General features: G+C 38.2%; 1 long non-coding RNA gene across 1 annotated transcript; it reads left to right on the top strand.

The window, feature by feature from the left end:
• The first annotated feature begins 67 nt into the window (after window positions 1-67).
• Window positions 68-6,272, top strand: LOC133058813 (uncharacterized). Its single transcript, XR_009693390.1, has 3 exons — window positions 68-257; window positions 2,553-2,616; window positions 5,223-6,272. It is a non-coding gene; the product is annotated as an uncharacterized LOC133058813 (long non-coding RNA).
• The last annotated feature ends 6,804 nt before the right edge of the window (window positions 6,273-13,076 follow it).

Genomic DNA, 13,076 nt, shown 5'->3' on the forward strand with positions numbered 1-13,076 from the left:
GAGGGGGCCGGGTGGAGGGGGGCTGGAGGAGCGGGGTTTGAGGAGGCTGGTTGGGAGGAGCAGCTCGCCGTGGATCTGTGAGGTCGCCCAGCGCTGGCCTGAGTGGATGCTGCTTTCGCTGGAAGTAGGAATCAATCCTGCGGAGATTTTGTCCACCCGGGCCAGCCAGGGCTAGCGAAAGCCAGCTTCTCCTGGGTGACAGGTGTCTTTTCAGAGATGCCCCTCGTCTTCATCTTGATAGAAAGACTAGGCGCAAAGTAAGCCGCTGGAAGGGTTCTTTGGTGGGGAGAGAGAGGGGTTGTTTTTGTTTTGTTTTGTTTTTCTTTCTTTGTTTCTTTCTTTTTTTTTTATTAATTTGGCTCTGTCCCGGGCCAGGAGGGTGGGGGGACGGACATGTGGTATCTCTGTTCCCCGACCAGGGATCCAATCGCAACCCTGCATTGGGAGCATAGAGTCTTAACCACTGAGCCTGCAGGGAAGTCCCTAGCTGGGAGGTTAGATTTTAGAAACTTTTCTGAACTCTTTTCTAATTATTATTATAACTGTAACAATTATTACTATTCAGTAAATGTAAGCTGTGACTCCAACTACACCAAACTGAAAAACTTTTCACTCCTGCTTGCCGGCAAACCATTCTAGCTTCCTCAGATTAGTATATAATTCTCTGAACTTCAGCCAGCAGTTAGAAGCCAAGATAAGATGATGAAAGTATCTGTACTCCCACTTGAAGTCAGTGGAAGGAACAGGCTGCAAAAAGCAAGTCCACTTTCTGGGAATTCTATTCATCGTTTTGCAAACATGCGTGTCAAGGTGGTTTAACAAAAATCATCAAAAAATCACCCACCGAATTGCCCTGGGAAAAAATGCCTTGCTTTCAACAGTTCAGTACACTATGGAATTGGAAGACTATGGTCTTGGTTGAGGGTGGGATGAGTGCAGACTACAGCAATGCCCCAGAGCCCATCCTCTTGGGATGGCTCCAGATGTGTAATTGACCCAGTTTGGAGAAGCCCTGGAGTCTGATGAGTTTAAGGGGCTCATCTGGAAGTTTGGTTCTAGGGATCTGAATCAGTTTGGCAGCAAGAAGGCACCCCACTCACTTCATTCAACCAACTTCACGGGATGGGAGGATGACTCACACCACAGGCTTCTGGAACCATCCAGCTTCATAATCAGTGGTGTAACCAAGCCTGTTTCCACAATCCTGCTCTAGTCCCAGTGAGCCTACAGCTGCTCCCTGAAGCTGTGGGTGAGGTAGCTTTTTATCTCCTCTGTGGAAGCAGCTAGCTTTTTTGCTTGTTTTTGGTTTTGGCCGCACCATGTGGCATGTGGGATCTTAGTTCCCTGACCAGGGATTAAATTCACATCCACTGCATTGAAAGTGTGGTCTTAACCACTAGACTGCCAGGGAAGTCCAGAGTTTTAACGACTGGGTCTTTCACATGTCCAGTTTCATGGCAGGCATGGCAACGATATTGGAATGGCGTGTAGGCTTTCTTTCATGAAAATCTCACTAGATCCTATTCTGGATTGTTCTCAAGACTTGTGTCCTCACAAGCCAATCAGTGAGCATGATGACAATCAGAAACCAGTCATGGGACAAGACAAGTCTTTTCCTTGTCTGCCATGACCCTGGAAAATTTTCTTAACACCTCCACACATCTTCCTTGGTAGGCTATCACTTCCATCGGTGAGTAGGGAGGAGGTGTCACAGACCTGTAGAATTTTTAGTCTAGAAGAAAACCTAGGAAATTCCCTAGTTAAGGAGGGCTGAGAGGTTTGACCTCATTTTGTGGGAAATTAAATGAGAAGTTCTCTATCCTGCGTAGCTTCCTGATCCCATCAGTATCATACCTGACTCAACTAATGCAATCCTTCATCCTTCTAGGGAGTGGTGATCTGGGAAAATAGCTTCAGACTTATTATACTGCCTTTTTAGACCTTTTTAGATATTGTGTGTGTGTGTGTGTGTGTGTGTGTGTGCGCGCGTTAGTCACTGTTTTGTCCGATTCCTTGTGACCTCATGGACTGTAGCCTGCCAGGCTCCTCTGTCCATGGAATTCTCCAGGCAAGAATACTGGAGTGGGTTGTCATTCCCTTCTCCAGGGGATCTTCCCCACTCAGGGATTGAACCTGGTCTCCTGCATCATGGGCAGTTTCTTTACCATCTGAGCTACCGGGGAAGCCCTTTTTAGACATTAGACTGTATCTAAAGACAAAAGCTTCACTGATGTGGATCAGATTAAACTTCAAAAATGTAAATAAAAATCGTGGGCAATTAAATTCAACTTAACCACAGGGGGAGAAAAACACAGATGGTATAAGATTTTGTGGGAGGAAATTGTTTAATGACTCAAATAGGTTATTGAGTTTTTATAAATGTGCTTGTGTGTGTGTGTGTGTGTGTGTGTGTGTGTGTGTGTGTGTGTGTTTCAGATCCAAATAAGCTGTTTTAGGTATAAAGGAACATATGAATTAGTTTTGGCATCAAATGGTAAGATCATAGGAGGGTCATGAGATATAATTTCCATTTCCTCTGAACACTCTTACAGATTGTATGCTTCACCTGGTTTGCACCCTGAATCAACTTACCTTGGGTTGCTTACAGAATATAAGGTAAAAACAAATATTTCTATAGCTAGAAGGCAGGTAATAGGAAGTCCTTACTAGAAATTGGCTGTTGGGTTGCCAAGAAACAGCTTGTAACTTAATCTAAGTTCTCACTGAAATCATTCAGGTGCATTTCCCATTCTGGCTCCTGTCTAGGCATTTCCAATGTAGACCTTGTGCAAAGACAGATAGGAATGTGGCTGGTCTGAAGACTCCATACAGTTGACAATGACATCCAGTACCACAGGAGATGGAGCTCTTCAAAAGTAATTGCTTCTTTATTGCAAGTCTAAAGGGAAGCCATTTTGGCCTGCCTGTACCCGCATGCAGGTAGTAGAGAAAGACACTGTGGTACTTTTCTCTCAAGGTATAACAAAACGATCCACAGAATGACATCCTGATAGCCTGAGAGGTTGACTGCTTGCCAAGAGCAACCTTTAGTCATAATACCACAGAGAAATGTAAGAGGAATTAAAACATTCTTGATGGTTTGCAGCTCTCAAAACATGTTCATACTCTTTCGAGCCTCATATTGCTTCTCAGAGGCAGGTAAGAAATATTTTCCCATCATTTTTCAATTTGGGATAGAAAGGCCAGAGTTAAGAAGTAGAAAATTTAAGATTGGAAGTCAAGTACTAGAGAATCCACCTCACGAACACTTTAATAGTTTCCAGATTACGAAGCACTTTCTTCATAGTACTGGCAAACACTCTGTGGCTCTCCACATCTGGTTAACCTCTTTATTGCCCAATAATCATATTTTAAACTGTTGAAATCCAGTTTATCTACTCCTGAGGTCACAATGATGTCAAACATCCAAGAGGCTTTCAGGCCAACCAGTCAAAAACTGCCGCCTGCTTTCTAAGTCTTTTTCTTTCTTCATGACCAGTTCAAAGTCTTAGCTTCTCAGAGAAGGTTTATATGACAAAGCCAATGGAAATGTATTCCTTCCACTTTTGATCTTTGAACAATTAATGTACTTGTAAACCTATCTCCTGAGACAGAGTTAATTATTAATTATTCTATAATTTTTCTCTTGTCTCTCCCAAGTTAACCATAAACTTTAAAATCAGCCCTGATGTTTTACATTTCTCCCATGACCTCCCATAAGTTTCAAGTTCAGTAGCAAGCGTTCTATGAACGTTTGATAGCACATATTGATAACTTTTAAATTTTATAGTGTTAAGTTACAAATAGATCTTAAAGTTAATGAGGAAAGAATAGGGTAATTTACTGTCATTAATCATTTGAACTTATCTATTTTGAATTGGCTTTTCTCAATGTTGGAAAGTGTTTCTGCTTAGGGACTGTCCAGATGATATTTTCAGTTTTTGGACTCTGAACTATTCAAAAGAATGTTCAGAAATCAGCAGGATATTTGATATTAAAAGGAAAAATATACTCAATGAAAGTATTGACTGAAATACTTTATGTAACTTTATGTAACAAAATATTTTATGTAACTTAGTGATTGTTGGAGATAAGTGATCAGGGAAGATTCTGACTAGGTTATACTGTGTTGAATGTTAACAGTGTGGGAATGTTATTCTAAATTGATCTCTTCCAACAAATCAGAGAGGCCTTTAATGATTTAGCATATGACTTAGGCCATTTAGTTTGTGACAGGCCGTTTCACATATTTTTCTAAATTTCTGTTTTTTAACATCTACTACTCTTTATATTACCTTTAAGAAATGGTATATATTACAGTAAGAAAAGATGTAGACATATCATTATCAAGTTAAGCACATCAAAGATATCAGTTTATCAATCAGTAAGAGCTGAAGTGGAAAATAGAGTTACTTGTTTGCATGCAAGTAACAGAAGAAAAGGAAAAGGCCAGTGACTTTGGGGTTAACTTGGCAACATCAATGCAGTTTGTCTCCTTCCACATTGGGCTTGACAGACCAGTGAAAAAGGAGCATCATTTAGGGATTAACTTGGCTTCAAAGTTGCCCCAGAATTACTATATGTCAAGAATGTTTCCCCCACTTTCGTTCATTATATAATTTTCCTGCTACCCATTTACAATTAAATCTGCTTGAGAAAGGAGTAAATTAGAACTGAATTTTGATTGAGTCTAGACTAAGTAAGGCTCCAAATAACTATAGGTAGGCTTTTTCTTGCCACCTCCTGGGCATATGAGGTAGCTAGTTACTTTTGTTCAGCCTTGCAATCCTGGCCTGCCAGAAATTTTTTTGACAAGAGATGACTACACAGAAAATAAAGAAAAGATAAGCATTAAAACTGTAAATGTTGTCAAAAGCTTTGGGCTTCTCAGAAATGGGAAGTTTTCAGAAACTTGGTCTGGGCTCAGCAAGAAAAGAAAATCTTAGAGGGGATCAGCTAGTTTAAATAATTTCATTTTTCTCATACTACAAGAGATCCTTTGTAGAAGTTAGACTTCTAAGATTGCACTTAATAATGGTCATTTACTATACTGTTTTTGACCACCATTATCTTTATAACATTTTTAAGGAGAATATCCACTTCTGCATGAACTTACAATATCATTCATTCTTATTTAATATATATTAGAACATAATTGATTGCTGTTTTAATAAGAATAATTGTGATGCACTTAATGTGTGTGTAATTTATGTACTTCCTAGAGAATCACAACTCTCTCTTGGCCTCCCTTGTCACTACTTGAACAAATAGTGAAAGACTCAACATTTGACAAGTAATACTTTGGCCACCTGATGAGAAGAACTGACTCATTTGAAAAGACCCTGAAGCTGGGCAAGATTGAAGGCAGGAGGAGAAGAAGATTACAGAGGATGAGGTGGTTGGATGGCATCACTGACTCAAAGGACATGAGTTTGAGTAAGCTCCAGGAGTTGGTGATGGACAGGGAAGCCTGGGCGTGCTGCAGTCCATGGGGTCCCAAAGAGTTGGACATGACTGAGCAGCTGAACTGAACTGAACTGATGACAATGTTCATAAACTTAAAAATCAAACACACGAACACCACCACCACTGCCAAAGACAACAAGGCTATGATCTGAAGGTTTGTGTCTCCTCCAAAATTCATACATTGAAATCCTAATCCTGAATATGATGGTATTAGGAAGTCAGGCCTTTGGAAGGTGAGGAGGGCTGATCTATCATGAATGGGATTATAAGAGAGGCTCCACACAACTTCCTTACTCCTTTTCATCGTGAGATAACACAATGAGAAGGCACCATCTATGAACCAGAAAGCAAGATCTCACCAGACGCTAAATCTTTCAGGACCTGGATCCTGACTTCCCAATGTCCATAGCTGTAAGCAATAAATTTCTGTTGTTTATGAGCTACCTGCTCTATGGGACTTTGTTATAACAGGCCAAAGGGACTAAAACAAACAGTAGCAACACCAACAAAACAAAATTCAAAACAGAAAAATAGGAATGGAATTTATAGTGATGTTTCCCACAAAATTTTCCACAAACCTAATTATGAATAACCACTTTTATGCATTTTTGAAATATTATTTTCATAAAAATTGGGAATTGAGAAATTGAGCCCAGTGACATAAGAGGTGTTGCAATGCCAAGCCAAAAGTCACAAAATCCTAGAAATTCTGGCTAATGATGGATTATGAGTAGCTTACTAACCTGTTGGGATTTTAAAGCATGGCTTCCTCTGGAGAGTAAACTGACCAGACCATTAATAAAATGTTTTGCTTTGAATCATTTTGGTTTAAAAAAAATTTTTCAGTTTTAGTAAATCAGACAGAAGTAATTTTCTTTGGAACAGAATGTTCCTTGGGAACAACTTTCATTTTTCCCTAGTTTAAATTTGAGAACTAAACTGGTGAATGTTATGACCAAGGACTATGTCATAGAAAAGAAAAAATAATAGTGGCTAAGATACTAGAAATAGACTAAAGCTAGTTTTGCTCACAATATGATTATGCACAAGTAATTCTTTTAAATAATAAATGAAAGTTTTGAAAGTTTTATATGAAGTATATTCAGTTAGCTTTCCATGATGGTTTGAAAATAAAATCATAATTTAGATTGAGGAAATACAGTTAATGAAGGGAAGAATTGACAATCTGGACTTCATTAAAATGAAAACTTTCTTTCTGCAAAAGACACTACCAAGAGAATGAAAAGTCAGACCACAGACTAGGAGAAAATATTTATGAAAAGCCTATCTGATTAAAGACAATTGTCAAAAATACCCAAAGAATTCTTGAAACTCAAAAATAAGAACACAAATAGCATGATTGAAAAATAGGAAAAAAAGATTTTAGAAAAACTTTACCAAAGAAGAGATACAGATAGCAAATAATATGATACTAAATATTATTAAAAGATATTCTGTATTATATATCATCAAGGAAATACAAATTAAGACAACAACAGTGAAATACCACTGCACATCTATTAAAATGGTCAAGATCCAGACACTGACACCACCAAATGCTGGAGAGGATGTTAAGTAATACGAATACCTGCTCATTGGGCTTGGGAATGCAAAATGGCATAACTGGCTTGGAAGATAATTTGGCAGGTTCTGACAAAACAAATCTTCTGTTTACAATCTCTCAATCATTTTCCATTACCTAAAGAAGTCAAAAACTATGTCTACACAAAAACTTGCACACATGTATATACAGCGGCTTTATTTGTGATTGCCAAAACTTGGAGCCAACCAAGATGTCCTTCAATAGGCAAATGGATATATAAAGTATGATATATAAAGAAAATGGAATATTATTCAGTGCTTAAAGGAAATGATCTATCAACCTACAAAAATAAGGAAACTTAAATGCCTATTACGTGAAAGAAGCTAATCTGAAAAACCATACATACTGTATATTCCAACTATAAGACGTTCTCACTGGAGAAGGCAAACCATCACTTCATGGCAAATTGCTATTGTTGTTCAGTTGCTCAGTTGTGTCTGACTCTTTGTGACCCCATGGACTGAAGCACACCAGGCTTCCCTGTCCTTCACCATCTCCCAGAATTTGCTCAAACTCATGTCCATTAAGTTGGTGGTGCCACCCAACCATCTCATCTTCTTTCACCCCCTTCTCCTCCTTTCCTCAATCTTTCTTAGTGTAAGGGTCTTTTCCAATGAGTTGGCTCTTTGCATCAGGTGGCCAAAGTAGTGGAGCTTCAGCTTCAGCATCATCCCCTCCAAGGGGTTGATTTCCTTGAGGATTGACTTGTTTGATCTCCTTGCAGTCCAAGGAACTCTCAAGAGTCTTCTCCAGCACCACAGTTCAAAGGCGTTGATTCTTCAGCACTCAGTCTTTTCTGTTGTCCAGATCTCATATCCATACATGACTACTGGAGAAACCACAGCTTTGACTATATGGACCTTTGTTGGCAATGCTTTTTATTAATGTCTCTGCTTTTTAATATGTTGTCTAGGTTTGTCATAGCTGTTCTTCCAAGAAGCAAGCATCTTTTAATTTCATGGCTGCAGTCACCATCTGCAGTGATTTTGGAGCCAAAGAAAATTAAGTCTATCACTATTTCCATTGTTTCCCCATTTATTTGCCATGAAGTGTTGGGACTGGATGCCAGATCTTCATTTTTTGGATGTTGAGTTTTAAGCCAGCTTTTTCACTCTCCACTTTCACCTTCATCAAGAGGATCTTTGCCTTGTCATAAGGGTGGTGTCATCTGCATATCTGAGGTTATTGATATTTCTCCTGGCAATCTTGATTTCAGCTTGTGATTCATCCAGCCCAGCGTTTCTCATGATCTACTCTGCATATAAGTTAAATAAGCAGGGTGACAACACACAGTCTTGATGTATTCCTTTCCCAGTTTGGAACCAGTCTATTGTTCCATATCCGGTTCTAACTGTTGCTTCTTGACTTGCATACAGGTTTGCAGGAGGCAGGTAAGATGGTCTAGTATTCCCATCTCTAAGAATTTTCCACAATATTTTCATGGTAAATTGATGGGGGAAGTGGAAATAGTGACAGATTTTATTTTCTTGGGCTCTGCAGCTTTTAAATCACTGTGAATGGTGACTGCAGCAATGAAATTGAAAGATATTTGCTCCTTGGAAGGAAAGGTATGACAAACCTAGACAGCATATTAAAAATCAGAGACATCACTTTACCAGCAAAGGTCCATAATAGTCAAAACTATTGTTTTTCCAGTAGTCACGTATGGCTGTGAGAGCTGGACCATAAAGAAGGCTGAGGCTGAAGAACTGATGCTTTCAAATTGTAGTGCTGGAGAAGACTCTTGAGAGTCCCTTGGACTGCAAGGAGATCAACCAGTCAAACCTAAAGAAAATTAACCCTGAATGTTCATTGGAAAGATTGATGCTGAATCTGAAACTCCATTACTTTGGCCACCTGATGCGAAGAGCCAGTTCATTGGAAAAGACCCTGATGCTTGGAAAGATTGAGGGCAGGAAGAGCAGGGGCAACAGAAGATGAGATGGTCAGATGGCATCACCAACTCAATGGATGTGGGTTTGAGAAAACTCTGGGAGATGGTAATGGACAGGGAAGCCTGGCATGCTGCAGTCCATGGGGTTGCAAAGAATCAGACATGACTTAGCAACTGAACAACAACAATATTACATTCTGGAAAAGACATAACTATGGAGACAGTAAAAAGACCAGTGGTTGGCAGAGGTTGAGGGGCTGGGTAGGGATAAACAGGTATAGCATAGAGGATTTTCAGGGCAATACTCTGCTTGACATTGTAGTGATGGATACTTGCCATTATGCATTAGTCTGTACCATAAAATGTATAATACCAAGAGTGAATTTTATTGTAGACCAAGGATTCTGAGTGATAATGATGTGCCAATGTAGGTTCATCAATTGTAAAAAATGCACCACTCTGGTGGGAGAATTTGTTAATGGGGAAAGCTATGTTGTGTAGAAGGGGAAATTTCTATATTTTTCTCTCAGTTTTCTGTGAACCTGAAACTATTAAAAAAATAAGCTTTTTTTTAATTAGAAAAAAATTTTGAACAGAAAAAAAGTGTTTTTTAACCATGATTGTTGCCCTATCTAGATTCTACTTATATATTAATGCCACTAACTTTCTGTGACATCTTAACTTATTACTTCTTTAAGTGAAAATACCAAGACCATCTTCTTCTTCATATGACTGTTGAGAAGAAGAAAGAGGATAGCTATGAACTTTTTATTTTTTATGTTGCAAATTGAGATAAAATTTACATGTGAAATGCATACATCTTAAGTGTGCAGTTCAGTGAGTTTTGAAATATGCAGACAAGTAATCAAGATATAGAACATTTCATCACCTCAGAAAATCTGTGCTCTTTTCCATTCAGTCTCTCTTCTCCAGAGGAAACCATTACTCTTATTTTTAGTTTGGCTGTACTTGAATTTCACATGAATAAAATCACATGAATAAAATCACTCAGTATGTATTCTTTTGTGCCTTGTTTCTTTTGCTCAACTTAATGTTTGTGATATACATCTGTGTTATTGTCAATATTAGTAGTTTATTCCTTTTCATTCAGTTGAATATTCCTTAAATAATTCAAATGAGATTAAGGTGTACAAATATACCAAAATTTGTTCACACATTCATCTGTGAATGGACACCTGGGTCATTTTCAGCTTGGAGTTAACAATTTGGCTTTATGAGTAAAGTGTCCATAAGCATTGTATAAATATTTTTGTGTGTTCTCAGAATAAAGATGGCCATAAATTATTGCTGCTTCTCTCATTTTAATATGGCACCTATTTTTCATGCCCTTGAATCTGAACTGTTTCTGTGAATGCTTTGGATCAATATAATTTGGCAGAAGTGCTGCTGTGTAACTTGTGAGTGTTTATCTGCTGTGTCCACCATCGTCTTCTGGAATGTTCCCTCTAGGAGCACAACCACCCTGCTGTGAGAGGCTCAAACTATGTGCAGAGACCACAGGGAAAAGAATCTAGGCGCTCCAGCTGATGTCCCCAGTTGAGTTTCCAGCTAAAACAAGCACCAGTTGACATCCATGTACATGATTATCTTGTGCATTTCAGCACAATCAAGTTTCAAAAGACTGCAAATCCAGCCATATGGAGCAAAGAACCACCTGAATGAGTTCAATCAGCTCAGATAATCCTGAGACAAAAAGCAGTTATTGTTTGAAGTCATTAGATTTTGAGATTTTTTTTTTTTTAAACACAGGAACAGATGAATAAAATAAATATTTTTATTTTTTGGATTAGTATCTAGGAGTGGATTGCTAAGTCTCTAGATATGTATGCAGTCAGCTTCATAAAAAACTTCTAAATTGTTTTTATATTCCCACCAGTAAAGTAAGAGTGTTCTGGTTATTCCACATCCATATATATTTTTTTAAATTTTAGCTTCTGGTGGAGACATTAATTAATTGATTTTTATTTTTAGTGAAAAAGTATTTTGACGGTGCCACAAGGCTTGTAAGATCCTAATTTCCCGATCAGGGATTAAACCTGTGCCCTTGAAAGTGAAAGCACGAAATCCCAACCACTGGACTGCCAGGGAATTTCCTGGGAGAGACATTTAATGGAAAATCATTGTACTGTTAATTACTATTTCATGATTATTAGTGATGGCAAACACTTTTCCAGGTGCCTTGCTGCTTGTAACTTTTCATTTGTGCAATATATTTTCAAATATTTTGACTATTTTGTTTTAAATTAGTGTGTCTTTTTATTATTGACTTGTAAAATGAATTATATATTCTAGTACAAGTCCTTTGATTGATAGATCAATATAATCTGACAATTTCACCCAGTCTACAGTTTAAGTTTTTATTTTCTTAAGAATGTCTTTGAAGGACAGAAATTTTAAATTCTGATGAAATTCAATTTAACCACATTTTTCTTTGTGTTTGCCTGCTCAGTCATGTCTGATTCTTTGTGACCCCATGACTGTAGCCCACCAGGGTCCTCTGTCCATGGATTTTCCAGGCCAAAGAACTGGAGTGGGTTGCCATGCCCTTCCCCAGGGGATTTTCCCCACCCAGTAATTGAACCCATGTTTCCTGCCTCTCAGTTGCAGGTGGATTCTTTACCACTGCGCCACCATTTTTCTTCAATGATTAATAATTCTTTGTATGACTTCTCTAAGAAATCATTGTCACTCCAAGGTTGAAATATATTCTCCTGTGTTTTCTTCTGGAAGCTTTACCCTTTTAGCATTTTTTTGAGTATAACTGATTTATAACGTTGTGTTATTTTCTGCTGTACAAAGTGAATCAATTATGCATATGCATATATCCACTCTTTCTTAAGATTCTTTTCCAGTATAGGTAATTACAGAGTATTGAGTAGAGTTCCCTATGCTATACAATAGGTCCTTATTAGTTATCTATTCTATATATATTCATGTGTATATGTCAATCCCAATCTCCCAGTTTTCCCTCCCTCCTTTCCATCTTGGTAACCATAAGATTGTTTCCTACATCTGTTACTCTATTTCTATTTTGTAAATCAGTTCATTGTACTATTTTTTAAACATTCCACCTATCAGTTCAGTTCAGTTGCTCAGCCGTGTCTGACTTTTTGTGACATCATGAACCACAGCACGCCAGGCCTCCCTGTCCATCACCAGCTCCCGGAGTCCACCCAAACTCATGTCCATTGAGTCAATGATGTCATCCAACCATCTCATCCTCTGTCATCCCCTTCTCCTCCTGCCCTCAATCTTTCCCAGCATCAGGGTCTTTTCAAATGAGTCAGCTCTTCGTATCAGGTGGCCAAAGTATTGGAGTTTCAGCTTCAGCATCAGTCCTTCCAATGAACACCCAGGACTGATCTCCTTTAGGATGGACTGATTGGATCTCCTTGCAGTCCAAGGGACTCTCAAGAGTCTTCTCCAACACCACAGTTCAAAAGCATCAATTCTTCAGCACTCAGCTTTCTTTATAGTCCAACTCTGACATCCACACATGACTACTAGAAAAACCGTAGCTTTGACTAGAAGGACCTTTGTTGATAAAGTAATGTCTATGCTTTTTAACATGCTGTCTAAGTTGGTCATAACTTTCCTTCCAAGGAGTAAGTGTCTTTTAATTCCACCTGTAAATGATATCATAAGATATTTGTCCTTTTCTGTCTGATTTACTTCACTCAGTACGACCATCTCATGGCCCATCCATGTTGCTGAAAATGGCATTTTCTCATTCTTTCTTGTGAGTTTTTATGTTTATGTATATAGACCAAGTCAAATTAAATTTTTATGAACTGTTCATAGTAGTGGTTGAAATTATTGCTTCAGTTTTGCTCCCATGTAGATATCCAGTTATTTCAGCAAAAGTTTTTGAATTTTTTTCCCCTTGAATTTCCCAGGAACCTTTTTAAAAATTCAGTTAATGGTATGTATTTGTGTTTATTTTTGTATTTATTTGATTTCATGGACCTACTCTTCTTTCCTTATACCAATCCAAGTGCCCTCATTAATGTACCTGTGTAAGTCTTGAAATCAAATAGTGTGATTCCTTCAACTCTGTTCTTCTTTTTCATAATTGTATGGATAGTTAAAATT

Source organism: Dama dama, chromosome 6 (assembly GCF_033118175.1).
Source record: "Dama dama isolate Ldn47 chromosome 6, ASM3311817v1, whole genome shotgun sequence".
NCBI classification, from domain to species: Eukaryota; Metazoa; Chordata; class Mammalia; order Artiodactyla; family Cervidae; genus Dama; species Dama dama.